This window comes from Sus scrofa, chromosome 1 (genome assembly GCF_054392235.1).
Source record: "Sus scrofa isolate SSC_HxYL_T2T_F1_AM1 chromosome 1, Sscrofa_HxYL_maternal_Yorkshire_Landrace_v2.0, whole genome shotgun sequence".
NCBI lineage: Eukaryota > Metazoa > Chordata > Mammalia > Artiodactyla > Suidae > Sus > Sus scrofa.
In genome coordinates, this window is record NC_139383.1 from 34,349,073 (window position 1) to 34,373,208 (window position 24,136).

The following is a 24,136-nucleotide window of genomic DNA, read 5'->3' on the forward strand; positions in this document are numbered from 1 at the left end:
AACTAGGCCATGTCAAAACTGGATGTTTTAGACTTCCTGTCGTGGCTCAGCGGAAATGAAGCTGACTAGTATCCATGAGGACGCAGATTGGATCCCTGGCCCCGCTCAGCAGTTTAAGGACCCAACGTTGCCGTGAACTCTGGAGTAGTTTGCAGATGAGGCTCAGATCCCGCATTGCTGTGGCTGTGGTGTAGGCTAGAAGCTATAGCTCCAATTTGACCCCTAGATGGGGAACCTCCTTATGCCGCAGGTGCAGCCCTAAAAAAAAAAAAAAAAAAAAAAAGAAAGAAAGAAACCTAGATATCTGGTAAATACAAAAAAAGGAAGAAATAAAATTATTCAAACATTTACATTCTGTTATCATTGACTCCTTTTTTAAATTAATAGTTATAGACTAAATGAATAGAAGTTGTATGTATGGAAGATAAAATGTTCACTGTTTGACTTCTGGGTTATTGATTTGTGGTATTTTTTTAATCTTGGTGTATTTGGTTTCTATTGCTGTATAATAAATTACTGTAAACTTCGTGACTGAAAGTAACGTGCATTTATTACCACATGATTTCTGTGGGACATGAGTTGGCATTGCTCATTTGGGCCTCTGCTCAGAGTCTCACAAGGCTGCATTCCAGGTGTTGGCACTGATGATCAACTAGGGGCTGCTCTCAGTGGCCTCCCAAAGTTCTTTGCCATGTGAGCCTCCTGCAACCTGGCTATTTGCTTCCTCAAGGCCTGCATAGGAATCTCCCTGACCTCCAGATGTACTTTTTTTTTTTTTTTTTTTTGCTTTTTAGGGCCACAATCATGACATATGGAGGTTCCCAGGCTACATTACAGCCACAGCAACATGGGATCCAAGCCACATCTGCGACCTTCACAACAGCTCATGGATCCTTAACCCACTGAGCGAGGCCAGGGATTGAACCTGTGTCCTCATGGATGCTAGTCAAATTCATTATGCTGAGCCATGATGGGAACTCCCAGATGTACTTTTAAGAGCTCACCTGATCGGGTCAGGCCCCCTTAAGATAACCCTCCTTTGATTAATTAAGTTTAATTAAGATTAAGGATCTGAATTATATCTGAAATTCCCCTAATTTGATATCAAGTATAGGAGTTCCCGTCGTGGCTCAGTGGTTAACGAATCCGACTGGGAACCATGAGGTTGCAGGTTCAATCCCTGGCCTTGCTCAGTGGGTTAACTATCCGGTGTTGCTGTGAGCTGTAGTGTAGGTCGCAGACACAGCTCAGATCTGATGTGGCTGTGGCTGTGGTGTAGGCTGGCAGCAACAGCTCCTATTCGACCCCTAGCCTGGGAACCTCCATATGCCGCAGGAGTGGCCCAAGAAATGACAAAAAGACCAAAAAAAAAAAAAAAAAAAAAAAAAAAAAAAAAAAAAAAAAAAAAAAAAAAAGTATAACTTAATCATGAAATTGATATTCCATCACATCCACAGGTCCCACTCACACTCAAGCGGAAGTAATTATACAGAATGTGCAACCTCAGAGTTTGGAAATTTGGTGTCCATTTTACAATCTGCCCATCACACAAAGTCCTCAGACATTCAGACAGGTTACTTTTAAAAATAACACAAAAATTATCAATTCAAAATATTTAACCTACATACCACTATTGAAATTGACACTCAACTTTACATTTCTTTTGTGGGAAATGAGTTGGGATTTGAGTTCAAGATTGTAACAATTCTTTTTGGTAGCATGCCTATCCCAGGTTACTGGCACCTGGATGTTATGACAGAAACAGAAAAAAAATAAGAATAGCAGCTATTCTTCCCTTGCTGCTGAATTAGTGTGACATGGACGAAATGAACTAGCAGGCAAGCTGACTGGTCAGTCTGATGGCAGGGATGCTGATTAAACTCCAGAAGTGAGAAGCTTACTGTAACAGATGTATCTGACATAAAATTTTTCACAGATCTAGGTATTTAAAACTCAAACAGATGGTCCTAGAAGAAAAAGGTACAGACACATCTATTAAAATGCATTTTAATAAAAAATGTTTAAGCAAATGAGACTTCTTACTGATATTCTCTCAAATATTTGAGGGCAACTAGTGTACCTGTTCTGAGCCTACTCCGGCATTTTATAAATATTTGCTATCACCCCAGGCATTACTCAAATGGACCTTTATTCTTATATCCACTCTTTTCTCAAAAAGTGAACTGAACTGCTTTCCTATGTGCCTTTGAGGTATGGCATCTGAAATTTGTCTTCCAGATTTAATTTAGCAAACAAAGATATATCGGAGCTATCATTTTTCTTATTTTAAATCACTGGTGTACAAAATCTGAGTTGCATGTAAGGGTTCTGGTAAACATGCAAATTTCTGGATCCAAATCCCAGAGATGATTATTTCATTTAATCTGGGTAGGGTCCTTCAAATGTGCATTTTCAATACCCTTGGTAATAAGGACTCAGGTGAGACATAAGCTACTGTTTGAGAAAACTTATCTCTTAAAATCATACATGATTCCATTAGCTATTCAACAGGACTGAAACCTAATGAACTTTCTATTCACTAAATCCCCTGATTATACATATGAGTTTCAGTGCAGTATGAAACTATCAAGTTTAGGGGACATTATAAGGGCTTTGACAGAATACCATAAAAGTACATCATAATAGGTGTGATATTCTAACCTTTGAAGATATTTCAAGAACTTCATTTCATCAGACATATATGTGCCTAATGAATTTGCTACCATAAATACATTTTATAAGTGGTCTCTATAAATTGTAAATAGGGAGTTCAGTTCTGGCTCAGTGGAAACGAATCTGATTAGCATCCACGAGGATGCAGGTTTGATCCCTGGCCTTACTTAGTAGATTTAAGGATTCGGCATTGCCGTGAGCTGTGGTGTAGGTCGCAGGTGTGGCTTGGATCTGACATTGCTGTGGCTGTGGTGTAGGCCAGTGGCTACAGTTCTGATTTGACCCCTAGCCTGTAACCTCCATATGCCACTAGTGCAGCCCTAAAAAGACAAAAAGTCAGTGGTTCTTTCTTCACATGGTGGCTCCTAAGCAAAGAGCCTCTCGTTTGACATACAGTTGTACTCTCACAAGGTAGAATGTTTCTCTTCCTCTTCTTTATAGCATGTAACTGCACTCTTTGTTTTCTTCTACATTATTCTTGAGGAGTTTTTGGTGATTTCTTTTTAATATTATTCCTACTAATTTTCTCTGATAAGTGAGTGAGCGGAAAAAAATGTATGGGAGTTTCTGCTGTGGTGCAACGGGATCAGCTGCATCTCTGCAGTGCCAGGATACAGGTTGGATGCCCAGCCCAGCACTGTGAGTTAGAGGATCTGGCACTGCCACAGCTACAGCATAGGTCACAACTGCAGCTGGGATCTGATCCCTGGTTTGTGAAATCCATAAGCCCTGGGGAGGGCAAAAAAGGAAAAAAATTCATGAAACTCTCGTTTCCTGATCATATGAAAAATATAATACGTACAAACCCACAATGAAAACAATAGTTATTTCCAAAAAGTAGAAACTGCTCAAAACATATTCTCTGATCAGGCAAAATAAAAACTATATGCCTTAAAAAATAAAGTTTGTGTTTTAAAATATGTAAGAGTGTGCAGAAATGCATACCAAAGAGAGCCCTACAGAGCAAATATGAGGGCAGCATGCACAAATGGCATTCTTCCTCATCAAGTGTACAATGCAGTAAGCACAGTGGCCACAAGGTCTCTAGAAAAGTCTTACAGCTAACCTTGCAGTTAGCCCTGCCACCCCAAGTGGGTTCCCTCTGGTAAGTACTTGGGCTTAACTGCAACCAAAGCAGTTACCAGTGGAACTGATAATTGTTCAATGTGCTCCATAATACACAGTTAAAAAAATATAAGTGATTTTTTTTTATGTTATCCAGGAGTTCTCTTGTGGTGAAGCTGGTTAAGGATCCAACCTGCTGTGGCTCAGGTTCAATTCCTGGCCTGAGGAATTTGCACAGGCTGCAGGTGCAGCCAAAATAAAAATTAAAACAAGACAAATGTTATCAAATAAGACTACGTATTAACAATATCATTAGGACATATCTTCATTAACTAGGCTCTTTTTTTAATTCTATAAAAGAGCAACTAGGAGGCTTATTCTACAGAACCCAATTTTTTTATTCCACATAAGTATCAACTAGAAGAAATCTGCCATTCTTAGTATATATAACTGAAAAAAGTTTCAATCTCCATGACAACAGTATTCAGACACACACAAAAACTTTCAGAATCCATTTACATGAGTCAATTCCTAGTTTAAAAATTAAAATAAAAAGGATAATAATTTATTCAATGTTTTTGGCTGCTGTCCATCTTATTACTTTTTCTCTTAAACTGAGCTGGAAGAAAAGGATTTCTTTAGTCTTCAGAGAAGTTTCAATAAACAGTAACTTCAATGACAATAGAACAAACATTTTTAAATGATATTACAGACAAATGTTATTTTAAAAGTACTTGAGTGAAAAACTTTTGATAAAGTTTTTTTTTTTCAACTTTCTCCTAAAAGAACTCAATAAAAATTGAAGGAGAAAAATAATAGATGGGATGGGTGAATAGCCACAAAAGTTATGGCTGTGAACAAAGCTTAATGTCCAAAACAGAACTTGAATAAGTAGAGCTGTGAAAATAAAAGTCAAGGGAAGGTCACACTATTTGTGCTTCAGTTACTTGGTTTGCTCTTAATCATATATCTTGGAATTGTTTTCTGAGCTTGTTTTAATGAGATTGTTTTTTAACTGCTCTTTTGTGGTGGTGAACTTTAAACACAGCTAAATTTGGTCAGTGTTCTCTAGGGATGCTCTTTTCAAGCTAAGATTAACGGAGGCCAACAATGTCCCTCTTTATTTTCTACCTCTGAACTTCTCAGTGACAGAAGTATATTTAGGTTATGTGATGACCCCAGCTGCATGGGGTATTTGAAAAATCACCATCAGGAGATTACAGCACATTGGGAACAGAGCAGAAAATTATCGTCCATCACATTAGAATATGTTTGTGTTGAATGGTGTATCTTGTTAATGAAACTCATTATCATGTTTCTCACTTATATATTTATCATCTGATTAATTTTTTTAGTTCTGAGCACATCTGTTTGGTCAGCATGTCATTTACTTTGTCTCCAGATCTAGAAAATTATATTTTAAAATTCTCTTTAAATGAATATGAGACTCAAAGAATTAGCAAAATGTAAAATCAAAGTTTACAGTTGAGACCCAAACTAAATGAGAATGCAGAGAATATTCACAAAAAAGCATGACTAATTTATTTGATGTATTGATTTGCTCATTTAAAAATAAACTTCTTCCTTAGTCCAGAACCGCCTTTTGAAGGCTTTCAGATTTAATCTCCTAATATAAACTTTGTGTACTTTAGTTTTCAAGAGCTCACAATAAATCTCTCCCACCTCATTCCACTTTCCTCGATTTCCCTAGCACCTAGTATTATATGGCTGGTACCCAGTAGACATTGTCATATTTATGGAAGGTCTGAGAGAAATTCATTCCATCTAAATTGCTCTTCCTGACTCTGAAGGTTTTCCGTTTACTTGCTCCACTCCGAGCCTTATTTTCCATCATCGCCCAAAGAAAAACTTCTGCTCAGGCAACTTATCCTAAAAGCCCCATGCTTATTCCATGTCATTGCTCTTGACTTCTTTCTTTATGGAATATATGGTTTTGTACCCCCTATAAATACAGCACATCTCTCATTAAGACTTAAAATAATATTCTGCATATCTAATATACTCCGTGTTGCCTTGGCTTACAGATCATATTTCAGAATATAGCACTCCTAGGGGTAGCCATGGATTTAAACGAAACATTCACCACAAAAATGGGATATAGTCTTTATTCATGCATGAATGCATTGTCTGTTTATTCTCTCATTCAATATTGATTCATTCCAACAAATATTTATTGGGTGTCTATCAGTGCCAAACAATGTGCTAATAAGCATTAGACAGAGAGATGGTAAGGACAGTAGAAATAGTCCTTTCCCTTTTAAAGCTTACAACAGAGGAAGAAGGTACACTAATCAACTCATTCAAAAAGTCAACAATTATAATTCATGAGGAGGGCTAAAGAGGAAATGCATAAGGAAGTAATAGTGCCCCTAATAAGTAAATGTGATATACTTGGGCAGTAGGATGCAATCTAAGGAGACTTCTCCAAGGAAGTGGTATTTGAACTGAAGTTTGAAAAATGAGTAGGCTAGAGGGGTGATCTTCTAAAGCCGTAGAAAGGCTCAGAGATAAGAACTTTTGGAACCAGTGGACAGAACATATTTAAGAAATCAAGAGAGTCCAATATGAATAAACATAACTTGAAAAATAACGGCAAAACCCACAAGAGGCAAGAATGATGGAGTCTTTTTTGGTGTTTCTTATAGGAATAGTGGTGGATCACTACAACTATAAAATAGGGGAGTGATAAAACATTTCAAGCTACCATGAAGAGAACAGATTGGAGCGGGCAAGAGTGTGGGAGAAATCTTTTTAGATGGCAAAAATGGGGGCTTGCTCAGAGAGAACCAGGAAGGACAATGTAGAGATACTTGTTTCTCAGAGGAGGTGTGCCTGAGTTAATTATTTTATGAGAAGTAGGAGTTGGTCAATAAGATAACGGAGAGATGGGTATTTTAGTCTCTTCTCAAGCAGATTGATCATCTCTTCCTTGTTGACCTTCCTGTTTCTCTCTGCTTTTGACTTTGACCTTCCACTTTGCACACTGCTTACCTACCTATAACCATGACACCTCTGCTCTTTCATCTCTGGGTGGACTTCTTGGATACTGAAATCTTCTTTGCTGCCTCCCTCTAAAATAATTATGCATTTAATCTTTTCTTATTCATATGTTTAATTTGTGCACTGTTTATCAGATACTCTTATAATGAGATGAATTACAAGCAGTTGTAACTCATAAAACTCAAAGTCAAATGAAGAAGAGGATGCTATAGATAGATCCATGCTTATATTCAATACCTATTTATTGAATAGGTACCATGCACCAGGTGTAAGGATTCAGAAGTGAAACAAGAAAATGCCCAATTCTGATTTTGCAGTGCTTTCTTCCCATGAGGATGATAAATTATAACAGATTATGGTAAGGGCTACTACACAGAGTCAGGAACAAAAAAAGAAAACTGTTAATATCAAGATGATAGAACATCTTTGTTGAGTCTTAAAAGATGAAATAGTTTCCCCAGCATATGTGTGGAGGAAGGCCTTCCTAGACTGGGTACTGAGCATGTGAAGAATCTGAGTGGGAACTGAGGAGAAATTAAAAGCTGCAGAACCTTTGGGGTTTTTTTGAAAAATAACTCTGGTTTTAGGGTTGTGTGAAGGACTGCTCAAAATAAGAAAAAGTTAGCAGCAGGAAGATGAGTTCAAACTACCAGGAGCAAAGACTGAGGTCTGGACTATAAAGATGTAACAAGCTGTACAGATGGAGAGAAAGGAGTGGGGTCATTCTCAAGTTTCTGGATCAGGCACCAGGGGTCATTAACTGTGACTGTAAGACCACCTGACATGGAATGCATTTGGGAGTCTAGATGATAAAATTCTATCCTTTTTGGCTGGCTCTTATTCTTTTGCTTACCTGTTAAGCAGCATTCTCAGGAACTTCCATTTTCTTCCCTTGTGATACATAAAAAAGCACCAACAGATGTTTACAAATAAATAAATAAAAACAAGCAAAACGCAAATATGTAGGAGAAGAAATACTTCCGAAAAGGACACATCCTGCTGAGTTTGAGTGGTAAACTTTAATATCCGGTGCCTTAATCCTTTCTTATTTCCATGAAATCCAGGCACTAAACGCATACTCATCATGGAAGCAGATGTGGTAGTGAAATGCTCAGCTTCCCGTGCTGGATGAAAAAAAATCTATGTTTGCATACCATCTCCTCCATATGCTAACTGGCTTAACCTCTCCAAGGGTTTCTTCGCTGAAAACATGGGACAACAAAATTTCTTCACGAGACTGTGGTAAAGAGCAAATGAAATAATCCATGTAAACTGCCTTGCACTGTGAGGGCTTCATAAAATATTAGTTATAAAAATAATAATAAATACTACATACGACACACTGTTCTCACTACTTTCTTCCTACTATTTCACTTTTTTCTTACAGTTCAGTGAAAGAGGCATTCATATTATTGTGATGATGATGACAATCATCCCATTTTTGCAGATAAGGGAATTGAGGCACAGAGTTCTAGTGAGTGGCCTAAAGTCATACAGCTTGCAAGTGCTGAACCTGTAATTAGAAGACAGGCAGTCCTCGGCTGTGAAGTCAGAAATTTTAATGCCAGGAGATCCTGAGGTTCCCACAAGGTTCTAGGAGATCCTTGCCTGATCCTACAAGCTTTCCCCAAGAGCTCATCTTCTTGAGCTCTGGCTTCCACAAAGGAATTCTCTCCTATACCATTTATGCACCACATTGATTTCTCCCTTTTCTCAGTTCTTTCCACATATAGGCTACACAGTACAATTTAGAACTTAATCTTTACTTTTACATTGCTCTGTAATGTATGTGAGCCGAGTCTTGAACAAAAGCCCTTGAGGCAGGGATTATATCCCACACTAGGTATTCTTTCTAGTAACAGCTTAAGGTCCAAGTATCAATAAGCTCTCAGTAAATACTTGTTGAGTGATTGATTCTCAGGCTCCAAGGCATCACTAATAGAAGAAAAAACAACTCGAAAAATTTGCATAAGGCCTGGTCACTCTTACTAAAGATTTCACATTAGCAAAAGTATAGTCAATGACACAGAACTTCTGCTATGAGAATATTGCTAAAGGGTCCACTGGAAAGAGGGAAAGCTCTTGTAATTTATGATGAAGAATGACATAATCTTATTCTTTTGTCTACTACTGTGAAGATTACTTTTACAGTAAAACATAGAGGCATGTTTAAGTGTGATTCTGTAGAAGAAAATTATTTAATTTTTTTTCCTTTTAATAACCACACTTAGAGCAATGTAGAAGAATATTCATTGGCTTTGGTCCTTACATTACACAGAAAAGCATAGTTGGTGCATTTAAAGCAGTCTGAGAAAAAAATATAGTGAACAGTTGCTATTTTTTTAAAACCAAGTAATAGATCTAAAATGAATAAGAACAGATTTTACAGTAACAGTCCAAGTGTACTATTTAGAAAGTAAGAGCCTAAAGATAACAGTTTTCTAACTTTTATTTGTTTAAATTATTTAAAAGCTGGAGTCACAAAGAAATGCTTGAAAGTCAAAAAAGTCAGATAGAAGAGTAAAAGTCAAAGTGGATCTTAGAAATACATATAATTCTTAAGAAGATCATTTGAAAGAAAATGACTACTATGGAAATTACATTTTTTTAACTTAAGAAATATTCACTGCAGCACTTGTCTCATTATTGTTTTCAATACCATACGGTTTCTAAAGAACAAAGTGGCAGTTTTAAAATAAAACGTAACCTTAATTTCATTCATTCATTTCTTCAGCTTTAAGACATTCACTAGGCATCATGAAAGAATGTGAAATAACATGGAAGTAAAAAAAGATCATTCCCTGCCTGAAAATAACTAGAAATCTACTCACCATGGTAAGTACAAAGTGTGATAGCTATAATGGAGATTCAAAGTCCTTAAGCAAGAGTCCAGAAAAGCCCTCATAGAAATGATGGCATTTGAATTGTTACTTAAGAATAGGCAATTGGACAGCACTAGAGGGGATGGCATCCTAGATCAGAGGAACAGAAACACAAATGAGGCAGAAAATGTTCGGTATGTATGCAGGTAGGAAAGCAGCAGGGAAGCTGAAATACATAGGGAAGATAACAGGAAAAACTAAAAGATTTTAGTAAGGAGTTTATAATAACTAAATATGTTTTGGAAAAATTTGAAGATGATAGAGAATAATTGGAAGGGGAAGAGATTTTGAGTTGAGAAATCAGTTAAGGAATCCTCCCACTTAGGACAGCAGGATGTTGTAGAACCAAAAATTCCAAAATCTCAGTGGATTAAACTAAGGAAGACTTATTTCTTGCTCCTACTCCATGTGATTTGGGGGCCAATAAGGGGCATTGTGGCATGTCTTCAGGCAACCATCTGGAAGACCACTTGTCTCTATAGCATGGTGAACTGTGCACTGGATTTTAAAGGACTCAGTCTACAAGGAACATGCCATTGTGATCACATTTCATTGATTATGGCTATGCCTAACTTCAGGGGCCTGGCAAGTACAATCTTAGTATGAACCGAGAAGAAGAATGGGAAATATCTATGAACATTGCAAGAATATTCAAGAATATCCATGAATATTGCAAGAAGTGCTTGAAATAGTTCAGATAAAGGGTACAAAAGATGTAAGCAATGGAAATGGAAAGAAGTAGGAGAGTAAAAGCAATACTCTAGACATAGAATCAAGGCCTTACTAATTAAAATAATATAGGAGGAAAGAAAAAAAATCTAGTATGACTTTAAGGGCTTATACCTAGAAGACTAACAGCGTCCTTAGCAGAAATTAGGAAATCAGACAAGAGTTGAATTTGGGGGTGGGGAGTGGTATAGAGGATGCAGAACTTCAAGGAGAGAATGCTTAGTTGTTAAATTTAGGCTCTGTTAAGTTATAAGTCCTGCCGTGTATATGGAAATAAGGATTTTAGAGTCATTGACACAGAAGCAATGTTTAAATCTATAGGCTCAGATAAAACTACCAATTCTGTATCATTAGATTGACCTTACACATTCTTGAGCCAATACTGGCTTTGAATTCCTGAACAAAATAAACTACCAATGACAAAAATAATTTAGATGAGAATTGCATTTGTTCTGGAAGAAGGTACACTACTGTCCTAGGTATTAAAATCAGTGATGGTTATGAATTTCATATCCTTCAGGAGTCTTCTGTTAATGAAATTTCACAGTTTTTATATCTCATTCCTAGAAGGTCACCATGTAAATAAAAGTGAAGACTGCTAATCTCCAGTGAGATAATTAATAGGCACATATTTAAAGATGATCCTCCACATGGCATTGTAACAGTTTTGCAATTTTTAGAAAAAGAGCTTTGCATTTCCTTTGCCTTAGCATGTACAGATATGAGCTTTTTGTAAAGAAGTAATGAGGCAAATCCTTTATAAATAATTTCATGCAAATTTCCTGAACTTTTGCTCACAGAAACATTTTACTTATCTATGCAGGTAAATATGCAGTGGTCCATTACTAGTCAACACACTTTCAATTATTCTCACAGTGAGGTCAAATACATAAAATGAAACACTCTGGGGAGGTTTTTTTCAAATTTATTTTTACAATCCTTGAGTTGATATTTAAATCAATTTAGTAGGTCAAAACTAGTATTAAAAATAAAGACATAGGGAGTTCCCATCATGGCTCAGTGGTAATGAACCCAACTGGTACCCACGAGGACATGGGTCCAATCCCCAGCCTTATTCAGTGGGTTAAGTATCCAGAGTTGCCATGACTACAGTGTAAGTCACAGATGGTACTCAGATACCATGTGGCTGTGGTGTAGACAGGCAGCTGCAGCTCCAATTAGACCCCTAGGCTGGGAACTTCCATACACTGCCGGACAGCCATCAAAAGACCAAAAAAATTTTTTTAATTAAATATATAGAGTTAAAATATTGGAATGCACTGAATTTAATGTTTAAATATTGCCTGAAAAAAAATGTGCACATTTTCATTGTGTGCATGTGTCTTTGTGTGTCTGTGTGCATGTGTTAGACAGAGAAAACTGGTCAGAATTCAAATCTATTTCTTACCAAGAAAAGTGTTTGAAGACCACTGCTCTGGAGGAATGAGGAGAGAGGAGGAAGACTGGTGTGTTAACCAGGAAATGCTTTAGCCATTTTATTAGTTACAGGAATACCAGCTATGGATCCTACTTTAATAGCCACAAAATATTCTCGGTCCCTTAAAATCCACCAGGTCTTTGTGTTCTGCTGCTTTCAACTTCACCATTTTCTGCTTGGTTGATGATTTATACCCCAAACTATACCCTAGAGAATGAATGTATTCAAACTGGATGTCAGCCTTAATCAGATTCAGCATATATGTACTTAATTCTCCATTTCATCTTTGTTAGCAGAGCTTAAGTGCACTGGGATTTGTTTCACAATCTTACCAATAATACTACAGCACTGAATCTGATGAATACTAAAACACCTTATCAACTCTGAATGTCATTACTATAATAAATATTTCTAATTGGCAAAAGTGGTCTTTATTCACTTCAAAAGGAGGGAGGGACTAAGAAGAAGATCAGATTTCCTTAATTTATCTCAGAAAAGGATTACCAATTTTTAAAGTGGGTATATATATTCAAAATATGATATTTTATTAATTAAGACACAATATTAGTATTAAATAAGGATTAGATATGGAGTATCTCACTGTTATTCAGGATCTCCCTATGTTGAAAAAAGAAACAAGATTGACACTATCTGGGGAGTCTATTAAAGCATTTGAGCTTTGAAACTTTGCTTTCCAATTCTTCATCTTGGATTCACCCCAAATATTCAGAACAAATAAGATTAATATTGAAGTATAAAATATCTGAAATCTCTGAGAATTATAAATTTGGGGCATGATATTTCAAGTTCTCATCCTTGAAACTGTGAACTGCTCATATCTAAAGATGAGAGACTTAGAGGAGAATAATATTTGTATTCCACCCACTAATGCTACCACCACCAAAAAGGTTTTTACAGACTCAAAGCTAAGGCAATGTGAAGAGCTGTGAAAAGATGTGATTTCACTTTGAGGCCCAACATTTCAGTCATACCCCTAGATAGACAGACAGATGGATAGCAAGATTAGATAGATAGATAGATAGATAGATAGACAGACAGACAGACAGACAGACAGACAGACAGACAAACAGACAGACAAGACATAACCTTCAGTGGAAAAGGGAATTTTGGAGAAGAAATACGGAAATGGTAAAAAGAGTGGTAGAAATCCTGGGTCTGGTAAACCATGAAAAAGTCCATCAGAGTGGCTCATTAGTAAAGGACTAATAGGGAATCTCAGCTGAAAGAAATTAAGACCACAAAGAATGTGGCAGAGAAAGGAATAAGAGGCCACTTCAGTTTCTGCTCAGGAATTTCCCTCCCCCATCTCTCATAATGGGACCTAAACATTGTTGGCCATGCAGAACAAGACATGCAATAAGATAGTATTCATGTGAAAAACAAAACTAATCATAGAATAAGCCATATATTGCTACATGAGAAGATGTGATGATGTAAAGGCACAAGAAAAATACCTCAGAAATGAAGAATAAAGACAGTAGTCTTCTCTGGGTAAAGCATCAGGAGTGAGGGTGTTACATTTGAATTTTTCTAATTGTGGTAAAATACACATAACATAAGACTTGCCTTCTTGACCACTTTGAAATGTACAGTTCAGTAGTATTACTATGTGAATTCATATTGCTCTACAATCATCACTAGCATCCATCACCAAACCCTTTTTAGCTTGAAAAACTAACACTCTGTACACATGAAATAATAATTCTTCCCTTTTCCCTGGCCACCACAATTCTATTTTCTGTCTCTATGAATTTGACTACTTTAAGGTATCCTATATGTGGAACCACACATTTTGTTTATCCTTTCATGTGTACTCAGACACTTGGGTTGCTTCTACTTTTATCTATTACAAACATTACTACAAATATATAGGTATATAAATATCTCCTTGAGATCCTGCTTTTAATTCTTTTGGATATATACTGACAAGTGGAATTGCTGAATCACATGGTAGTTCAATTTTTAACTTTTTGAGAAACTGCCACTCTGTTTTCCACAGTGACTGCACCATTTTATATTCCCATCAACCATGTATAAGGGTCCTAATTTCGCCACATCCTCACCAACACTTACTTTTTGGTTTCTTGGAAGGTAGCCATTCTACTGCGTGTGAGGTTACACTTAAACTTTTTACGACCAAAATATATTCCTATATTATTTTCTCAAACATGTATCTTTTTTTTGCTGAGAGACGTAAGCACGTGTATTCTTTAAAAGGCTTTTCAATGTTGTTTTTCATTAAATAATTTTCTTCCCTTTAAAAGACGTAATCTTGGAAAGAATAATTACAACCAGCTTGATGTGAAGGGGTTGTTTGGCTTATAGTGGAATCAAATAAAGCATCTACATGCTGGTTAATAACCCATCTATATGAGCTGCATCTATAACTCTAGGGAGAATTAGGGCTAGCCTAGCCACTTGTGCACTGAACTCTACAAATATCTAACACAGGAGTGTTAATTTTTTTATGAGTCTAAGAAAAATGTTGGGTAAAGCTCTGGTGGGTCATACAGGGGGTATTTTTTTCTTCGGGTGTATTATTGAATTTTGATTACTGATCACACAATAGATAGACAAAATAATTCAAGTAAAAGGTCAGGACGTTTCTTTTACTCTAAAATCTTTAGTGGATGCCTCGTCCTTCCCCTCCTCCATTCTTTTGTCCTTTTTCCTTCATTTTTATTTTTCTTCCCATCTCCTCCTCCTCCATCACAATCATTTCAAACATGCTACACTGAGCATTAATGAATGTTTAAATAAGGAATGATTTTGGATGGAGAAGAAGGTTTTTTTTACAATTGCTAGTTCTGGCATGAACAAATACAACACTGAGAAATGGAATGTGTGTGATAGCTGTATATATGTGAAAAGAAGCTTTTAAAAGACTATTACTAGGATAAAAATTGAAACTAAAATTGGGGAGTAGCTGGAATCTTTGAAAAGAGAGTGTGATTTTCATAGATTTTGAAGCCTATTTTCTTTTGCCATTATAATTTAGCAGAGAGAGAGTGGGTCTCACCAAATACTCCTGTGACCCCTATACTTTTCAGCACCCTTGCAGACAGTAAGGCCATATGACTATTTCTTGATAATAAAATGTAGATCAGAGAAATGTGTGTGACTTCCTAGCTGAAGCACTTGTCTCATCCTCTGGCCTTGCAACCACGGAAGCCAATTGCTGAGTTGGAGACAGCACAAAAGGAGGAGCATAGGGACCCCGAGTCGCTGTATGGGCCTGTCTCTGACTTTGTGTGATGGAACTAAACCTCTGTAATGTTCAGCTACTGAGACTTCAGAGTTTATGCACTTCTACAGCCTGGCCGAGCACTGATCAGTCTACTACTGTAGATGGGTCATTGCGGAACTGTGTTATTAAAAGAATGAGCAGTGGGATTGAGAGTGATAAGAAATCACAACACAGAATTTAAATCTGCTCATTCTGCCATTTCTATTTCCATCTTTTCTGTATCAAATATATTGGATATAGTTTTTTTTCCTTTTACAATTGCTGTATTAGTTTCCTAATGCCATCATAATAAATTACCACAAACTGGGTGACTTAACAAGAATAGAAATTTGGTCTTTTGTAGCTCTGGAGGCTAGAAACCTGAAATCAAGATGGAAGAATCTATTCCGTGGCTCTTTCCTAGCTACCGGTGGTGGCAGCAATCCTTGGTGTTGCTTGGCTTAGAGATGCATCATTCCAATCTCTACCTCCATCCTCACATGACCTCCCTGTATCTTTGTCTCTCATCCTCTTATAAAGACACCAGTCACATAAGATTAGGGCCCATATTAACCCAGAATGATCTCATCTCAATTTATTACATCTGTAAAGCTCCTATTGCCAGATAAAGTCACACATTCATAGGTGCCAGAGGTTAAAACTTCAACATATCTTTTTTGAGGACACAATTCAACCCACAATAATACCCTGCAAACAATGACTTACAACAAGAGCTTACAAACAGCTTCCCACTTTTGCCTTCTGGAAGTGAATGCCATCAATTGGATTTAAACAGCCCTTGCTTTCAGGCACCATTTCCGAAACTGTTTTGTTTTTGTTTTAACATAACTCTTACCAACTTTGAAAAGGAGAGATTACTGTAGTCCAATACTTCTTCAAACTCAAACATAATTACTTTGAAAATTATGTTACTATACATGAAGTTGTAATAAGTTTGCACACTGCAGGTAAAATGCAATGGGGTTTCAGGCTTTTTCAGTGCCCCTGCTAAGATAAGTGGGAGCAGCAGAGCAAAGACAGGATCAGAAGATCAGAAGCAGAATGTAGGTGTCCATCCAAATTGTCAGTTCTAAGGCTCTCAGTTTCTATTTTTTTCTTTTCTTTATACTCAAGACTTGGTCCTCTTCTGGTCTCCCTTTCTCTTCTTCTCCCTTATTACAGTGTATATTCTCTCAACATCTCTCTCATAACATAAAAATTCAGGAGCAGATGTCAAACCTCAAAGTCACCCTAAAATTGTTTTTGTCTCATAAATGTAGTCAACACAGATAAATATATTTTTAGTAAAATCAATGAAACAATAACCACTCCTTAAGCCCGAGGAATAGAGTAGTGAGTAAACTGAGGGCACTGTCTTGCCAGAACTAACACTCTGAAAGGAAGCACAGAAATTAGATTCAAACCTGGTGAAATGGGAAGAGGATTTGACTAGGGTTGTATAGAGCAAATATGAGTCAGAAAACCAGGGAATTCAAGCTGGTCTAGAGATCAAGAGGTTCTTCTGGCAGGAAGTATATAAATGCAATCCTGACAAACTGGCATGAATTAGGCTAACAGCGGGGTATTGCAGGCAACGACACCATCATGGGCCCAAATTCAAAACTGAGAGAGAGAGTACATGACACGGTCTATAAATCCAAAGGAGTTCAGGGTGGCTACAGCTCCGATTATAATTCAAAGTGGTGAGAGATGAGGCTGGAGAGAAAAGCAGAGGCCAGATCATAGAGTACCTTATAAAAACAGTGATCATATAATTCATCATCCAAACTAGGCCATTTGTGAGACTAAAAAGGGGGTACCATTAATAATTAGCCCAGGGCAGGAGGAAAAACCAGGGCTGTCAGAGACTAGCTGGGACGTATGGCTACATGACTTATAAGCCACATTAATGGAGCTTGGATTTTATACTAAGGTCAATCAGATGTCATTACAGAATTTTACACAGAGGAGTGGTTCAATACTGTTGTATTTTATAAAGCTTACTCTAGCTGAAGCATAACAAACAAATGGGAGAGGGCAAAATGAGAAGCAGGAAGATCCATTAAAACACTACTGGGATGACTTAGTTGTGAGATGATGGTGGCCTGAATCATTGCAATGATTGGGAGCCTATAGGGAAATTGATTGAGTCAAAGTAGGGTAACCGCATGAAATCGTTGCCATTCACCATTTTTAACGTACAAAAGTGGCATTTTCATAAGGGTCAACTAATAGATCTGCAGGAAATAGGATAAAGCGAATTTCTTTGGTGAGTGTATTTTAGACAGATTAACAATTTGAAACACTATTGTGCTCTGTTTTTCCTTCCATGTGACCAATACTGGCTAGACCTTAGACTATAAGGGCATCCTTTTACTGGGAGGAGTCAGATATTGGGGGCAAGAGAAGGAAAAGAGCAACAAAAAGATCTCAAATCTGCAGTTTCTGAATCTAAAAAGTTAGAATTCAGGGGAGAGTCAGTGGGGTATACGAAAGCAAATGAGATCTTCTCTCCAATGAACAAGTTCCCCCACAACCCACCAGCACCATCCCCCAACTAAGACCAACCCCTAGGCCACTGAGGACAAAAGAGTTGGCAGAAGTGAGAAAAGTAAAATACATGGAGGTCCCCCATCAACTTTAGGAATCAAGAGGACAGACCCTAATGTCATATTACCTGGTTCGGCTGTTTAAATACAACCTGGGGTGAGCTATTTAACCTTATACCCTAAGTGTCTCATCTACAAAATGAGGACAGTATTGTGTATATCATTATATTTTTTGAGAATTAAATGAGTTAATATATTTCCAGCACTTCTAATAGTATGTGGCAAATTTTAATCGCTATGTAGTTGTTACATGATTACAGCAGTAATAGTAGTATGAATATTATTATCAAGAGTGACTAATATCAACTGTACATTAATGTTTTAAACACAGAACACTCAAAATTGCTACCTCTAGATATTGGGATAACAGCTGCTTGTATATGGCTCATGCACAGATAGGCACAAGCAAGGAACCAATCTAAACAATCCCCATGACTGGTCCATGGTTCTCAAAGATGTTGGTAGAAGAAAACCGCCAACTTTCGTGTGGACTCATCACTGAGGAAGCGGAGTGGAGATAGTTCATGTGCTAGAGATCACAAGAGTACAGTGCAAAGTGACCAGCTTAGGAGGAAACCACAGGCCAGATAGTATTAATTGCTGAAGCTAAGACTGAAGTTACTCTGAGAAAACTGATTCTGTATTAGGAGGGTTTCTTGATCTCCACTAACTGAAGTAATTACAGTATACTATCTATACTGATACATTTAATTAGGATCAAGAATGCACACCTCTGTATCCTGACACATGATGCTACATATGCTTTCCCAACCCCACATCTAGATCTTTCCAAAGATCAGGAGGCTGATCCTTGCAATGACTTAGTTTTAAATTTAAAAGTGACCCTAAAGGTACTGGATTGAATTGAAATTACCTGAAACCTTAAATTGCTTACCTAGACACCCTGGAAGCTTAGAGTCACAATTCAAGTTTTATACTAGAAATACATAAAATTTACATGTTTTGCACAACACTGTGAATATTATTCCTGCTATATGGAAATGTTGGGTGTAGTGGAGGGAATGAAAAGTAAAGACAGGAAGACTGCAAGGTTTCTAGTTGGACAATGGTTTGGGTGACAGTGCTTTTATTAACTCCAATCTCTCTTTAGGTAATTCAGTATTATGTAGATTTTTATGATAAAAACATATTAAATTTTCAAACCCAACCACTACTGGGATGCAAATATACGCACATTCATTCTAGCAAGTTTCCTTAGATGCTGAAGTGTATGTTTCCAGTATTTCTAAAATCAAGTACAGAATTCCTACTTCACTAAAGTGAATTATAAGTTTAGAAAACTTATAGTAATGTACCAGTTTATTTGGTAAACATCATCAAGTTGAAGGAATTACTTTTGTTCCCAACCTTTCATTCAAAGAAAATAACAAAAACTAACTTTTCTGTCATGCTGACTCATACTACTCTATCAAAATGAGGTTAAATGAAAGGGAATAAAGGGGACAAATAGGAGATATTAAGATAAAAAAGAAAGGAAAACAGATATTGGGATACAGAATAAAATAAAAATAAATGTAAGGAAATGAAATGACATTCCCCGTTTTACACATTCAGGAAAGGGGTTGTAGTGGAATTAAAATTCCATGGGGAAGAACAAATATGGACATCAAGTGCTTCTAATTTTCCTCACTTCCAGAACGAAATACAAGAATAGATAAATCCTGAAGTGAGCAAGGGAAGACTCTTTCTCCAATGAAGCTAATAGGCCTTCCATAAAGCTAATAAAATTTAATTTCGCTTTTGTGGCATGGAGAAGGAGTAAAGATGAAAGCAAAATAAGAAATTAAAATTAATTTTAAATTGATAATATAGAATAAAATCTTAAATAGTTAAGAAAAATAAGAAATTATACCTCTCTATATATAATTAAAATTCTTCAAAACTTTTGATTAATTTCTAGTTTGAAATAACAGAAAAATTTCTCTTTTGCTTATCATGTCTATTTGTAATGAAGAAGTAATAAGCAAATATTATTTTTAGCCTCAGGCTGCCTTTTTTTTTTTTTAAAGGGAGCTTCAATTTCAGGTACTACTGCATTGCAGAAGGGGAAGAGCAAGAAGAGGCAATGAGACACCAGACAATGAAGGGAATAGAAAGAAATCCAACATGAGAACATGAATTAGGAGAGCTGAGTCAAAGAAGGGGAAGTAGTAAACAAATGTAAAGATAACCGCCAGGGGAGGGACAGTCAACACTTCTCGCCTATCTTAAAACAAATGTTTAAGGTTCTACTTCCCACATCTCTACATCTTAAGATCCACTCTTGCCATCTGTACATTAACTTCCCCAAATCATTTCTATTAAAAAGAGAGAAAAGATCCAGCTCAAAGACCAATGGGCTTCCAATTTTACTTGACTATTCAGTGGAAAAGAAGTTGGGTAGGATGGGTTTGGATCACCTCTAGCCCTAAGTCATGGGCTGACCTTCCAGCCACTGCTGACAGGACACAACAGCTTCTCTGAGCTGTGGGATGCCTCCTAGACTTCTCAGTGTCCACACTATTGAGGAAGCCCCATCCTATTAGGAATGGAACTTGGAGTTGTGTGCAACCAAATTCTAACCTAAAAAGCTGTCATTGAATAAAGACAAAGAAATCACAAGGGGAGGAAGAAAAGAAATGCCAGTTATTTTACTGAAATGTGATCAGAGTGGTGAGATTTGTTTTTCAGGTGACAGTACCCAATCGCCATGCCCAATTATAAGAGCACTGCACACTCCATTTCACAAGCAGTCCCATAGCTAGTGAGGTGTTCACATATCAGAACTCAGTGATTCAAATAACTAATTCAGTCGCTAAAATTGATATCTACACTTTGTGTTCTCTCTGATCACTGCATTTATTCTGGAATGCCTCAAGACTCAATGAATGGAAAATGAATTAATAGATTAGAAGTCTTTCAAAAATTTGCCAAGGACTTTGAAATTTTTGGTTTCCATCCCCATATCCATCAGCCAAGCAAAATTTTTGGTTAGCTGGCCATTATTCTACCCAGTGAGGACCATAAAGGCATGACTTCTTAATTTGCTATAAGAAGCAGGACTATCATCACCTAGGGAGATGGATGGTGACAAACCAGCAGCAAAAAAAAAAAAAAAAAAAAAAAGGCACAGCAGTTAGATAATAATAAAAAAAACAGCAGTCTAAAGGTAGATAATCAAGTTATCAGGTACATATGCAATTAAATGTTTTAATTTCAACAAAATTTTATTGAGACACTTGAAAACAATAGTGACTTATTAATTATATTATACATCTTATTTTAGAAATTAAGAACAGGGAAGTTATCTCTCATCACACATACTTGATGGATTATGGCCAAATGACTGAGCTGACATTATTCTCCCTCAACTATCAATTATAGTTTTCACTACAAATACCCAAATAAAGACTTGTGTTTTATATTGTGGCCTCAGAAGTCCATTTCTTAAACTACAAATAACTGGCAGACTATCCACTTGCATAAACATCATTCCAAATTGTGATACAATTCTTGTCAGACAATGCATTTCACACTGTTTAAGTAATGCTTCCATCGAGTGGAGTTACATAAGACACTGCCAAGTTTACCTGCAGAGAAACATACTTCAATAGCTCTCACACAGTGTGAAGGCATTTATCATTATTTAAATACAGAAGAAAAGAAAAGGCTCCAATGTTTCTGACATTATAACTGGCTTGTGGTAAACTGCTGTTAAGCAGTGTTCAGTGGGCTGTACTTATCCCACACAATTGGAAGAGATCTCTCATGCTGCTCCGCAAACTCCTAAGGGGAATCAGAAATGCTCTGGGTAAAATGCCTTCCTTAGCTCTCACCCTGTGCTCCCATAACTCTTCAAAGTCAACCACAGACTAATCTGAAAAAGAGATTAGCAATTAAAAAGGGGAAATATTTATGTGCATATATATATGTATATGTCAGATTTTTTAAAAGAAAATTGCTGTTTTCCTATTATCCTTTCTCTCTTGTTCACATTACTGTGTATGCAGAATGTTTACAAAATGTTTTGACAGAGGCAAACATAGGTTGATTTTTAGCCCTTGGGCAAATATTGAATGTATAGCAATGGCACTCAGGCAAAGTTCCATGTGAAGCAAAGTATTTCAAATTAGAACAACTATCTCTCATCTCACCCTTATCTCTCCGACCTATTAGGATTTAGCAACAAACTACTCCAAGTACAGCTATTTCCAAATGGATCTAGTCCCTTGCTGTCAAGTGCTATTATTACTCAAAATCAGTAATGTACATTAAGTATAGAAATGCTAGGGGGAAAATGTTCTTATTGCTTTTAGTAAAATTTCAAATATTCAAAAGTACCATATATTATGAATAGCCTATTGAATTTAGAAATTCAGGAATATCCTATCAAATGTCAGAACACATTTTAGATATTATACATTAAAGCATATGTAGGTTCAATCATAATGAATTCAAGAATGACCAATCCATGTTCAAGTATCAGTCTGTTTTAGGGAATATTGCTGTCTTCACCTTAAGGCTCCAGTAAAAGAATTATCTCTTCTAAATGAAGGTGTCTACAAAAGCCAGCTCTGTTATCCAGCTGGGTAGAACATCTTTAAAACTAAAACAAATAAAGGAAAACAAAAATAAAGCAAATTTTTCTTCTGAAGTGAGGACAGCTGTTTCAAAATCAGACATGTTTGAGACTGGGCTGGGATGTACAGGGAACAGAAGCTATGATGAATGGAAGCAAGTATTACATACATGTGGAGGATTATACAGCTCAGTTATAAAGGTCACATCTTATCACTTTGTCACTAACTTCATATTTGTTTGCTAATTTCAACATTCACTTTTCTAATAAACATGCATATATTTTCTAAAGTGAAAAATCAAATGCACCTAAAGATGATTTAAACAGCATTTATCTCCCTCTTTACAACAAGCCAATAAGCACAAACCATTGGTTTAAAGTATTTCACATAACATCCTCCAAATATGTGGCTTTTGGGAGATGTGACAGTTAAAAACTGAAACAAACCTTGAGATACATAGAGCTGTTTTCTTTTTTTAAATAAAAATCAAATCTCTATTTTTCCATAACTATTAAGGTTGGAAATTATTTTGGCTAACAATCCTGAGAAAAGAAAAAATGAGGAAGTTAGCTTTCCTCTTTTAATTTTGTTTCTCTTCCATTTTCCCATAGTCCCCTTTTAACATTTTTCTAATTTTGGTCTAGGTTTGCCATATATTCATACCCACAGCAAAAGAGGACAGATACATTTAATGGCACCCATACTCTCAAAGGATACCCTTAATTTTGGCTGTGATATTAAAAACATATATAGTCTACATAACAGATAACATATATAGTCTACATAACAGATAAATTTTCCCTTTTCTTGCACGCAAGCTTAGCTTATAAACTCATTTAATTTAGATTAACTATGCACTGAGGTAATTCCACTACATAAAAATACATTTATGCCTAGCATGTTCTGACTGCATTTTAGTATTAATAAGCATGTCTAATCTGCTCTAAGAGCTTCACTCTGATTGCTTTATTACTGCAGCTTTAAAATACACTGTAGACAATGACCACAAATCAGTTTCTAGAGGTAGAAGTATATTAACTTTAGTTCCTAAGTTGCAATAAGCTACTAGTACACAATTTTTATTTTACTTCATCTTTTTTGTTAAAGTATATTTGATTTACAGTATTGTGCCAATTTTTGCTGTACAACATATTACCCGGTCATATATACATATATATATTCTTTTTCTCATAATTTCTCCCATCATGTTCTATCACAAGTGATTGGATATAGTTCCCTGTGCTAAATAATAGAACCTCATTAACCACCCATTCTAATTGTAATAGTTTGCATCTACCCACCCCCAAACTCCCCAGTCCATCCCACACCCTTCCCACTCCCCCATGGCAACAAATCTTTTCTTTATGTCTGTGAGTCTGTTTCTGTTTTATATGTAAGTTCATTTGTGCCATATTTTAGACACCACATATAAGTGATATCATATGGTACTTGTCTTTCTCTTTCTGACTTACTTTACTTAGTATGATAATTTCTAGTTGCATCCATGTTGCTGCAAATGCCATTATTTCATTTTGTTTTACGGCTGAGCAGGACTCCATTGAATACATGTACCACATCTTAATCCATTCATCTGTCAATGGACATTCATGTTGTTTCACAACAGCCAAGACATTTTATTTTATGACCATGCCCACAACATATGGAAGTTCTTGGGCCAGGGACTGACTCTGAGCCATAGCTGTGACCTATGTTGCAGCTGCACAAATGCTGGATCCTTAACTCGCTTCAGTGGGCTGGAAATCAAACTTGCACCTCCATAGCAACCCAAGCTACTGTAGTCACATTCTTAATCCACTGCGCCGCAGCGAGAACCCAACATAATTTAAAAGAAATTTTATATTAAAACACCCCTAGTTAATAAGAAGTGAAAA

The 24,136-nt window shown here is 36.5% G+C and overlaps 1 protein-coding gene and 1 long non-coding RNA gene across 4 annotated transcripts in view; one reads left to right on the forward strand and one right to left on the reverse strand.

Annotated features, from left to right (window-relative positions):
• The window catches only part of LAMA2 (laminin subunit alpha 2), a 592,018-nt gene that overhangs the window by 544,339 nt on the left and 23,543 nt on the right, over window positions 1–24,136 (reverse strand). The gene's annotated exons all lie outside the window — the stretch shown is intronic.
• LOC146406018 (uncharacterized) lies at window positions 757–10,458 on the forward strand. The gene is made up of 2 exons (XR_014803769.1): window positions 757–1,108; window positions 1,417–10,458. It is a non-coding gene; the product is annotated as an uncharacterized LOC146406018 (long non-coding RNA).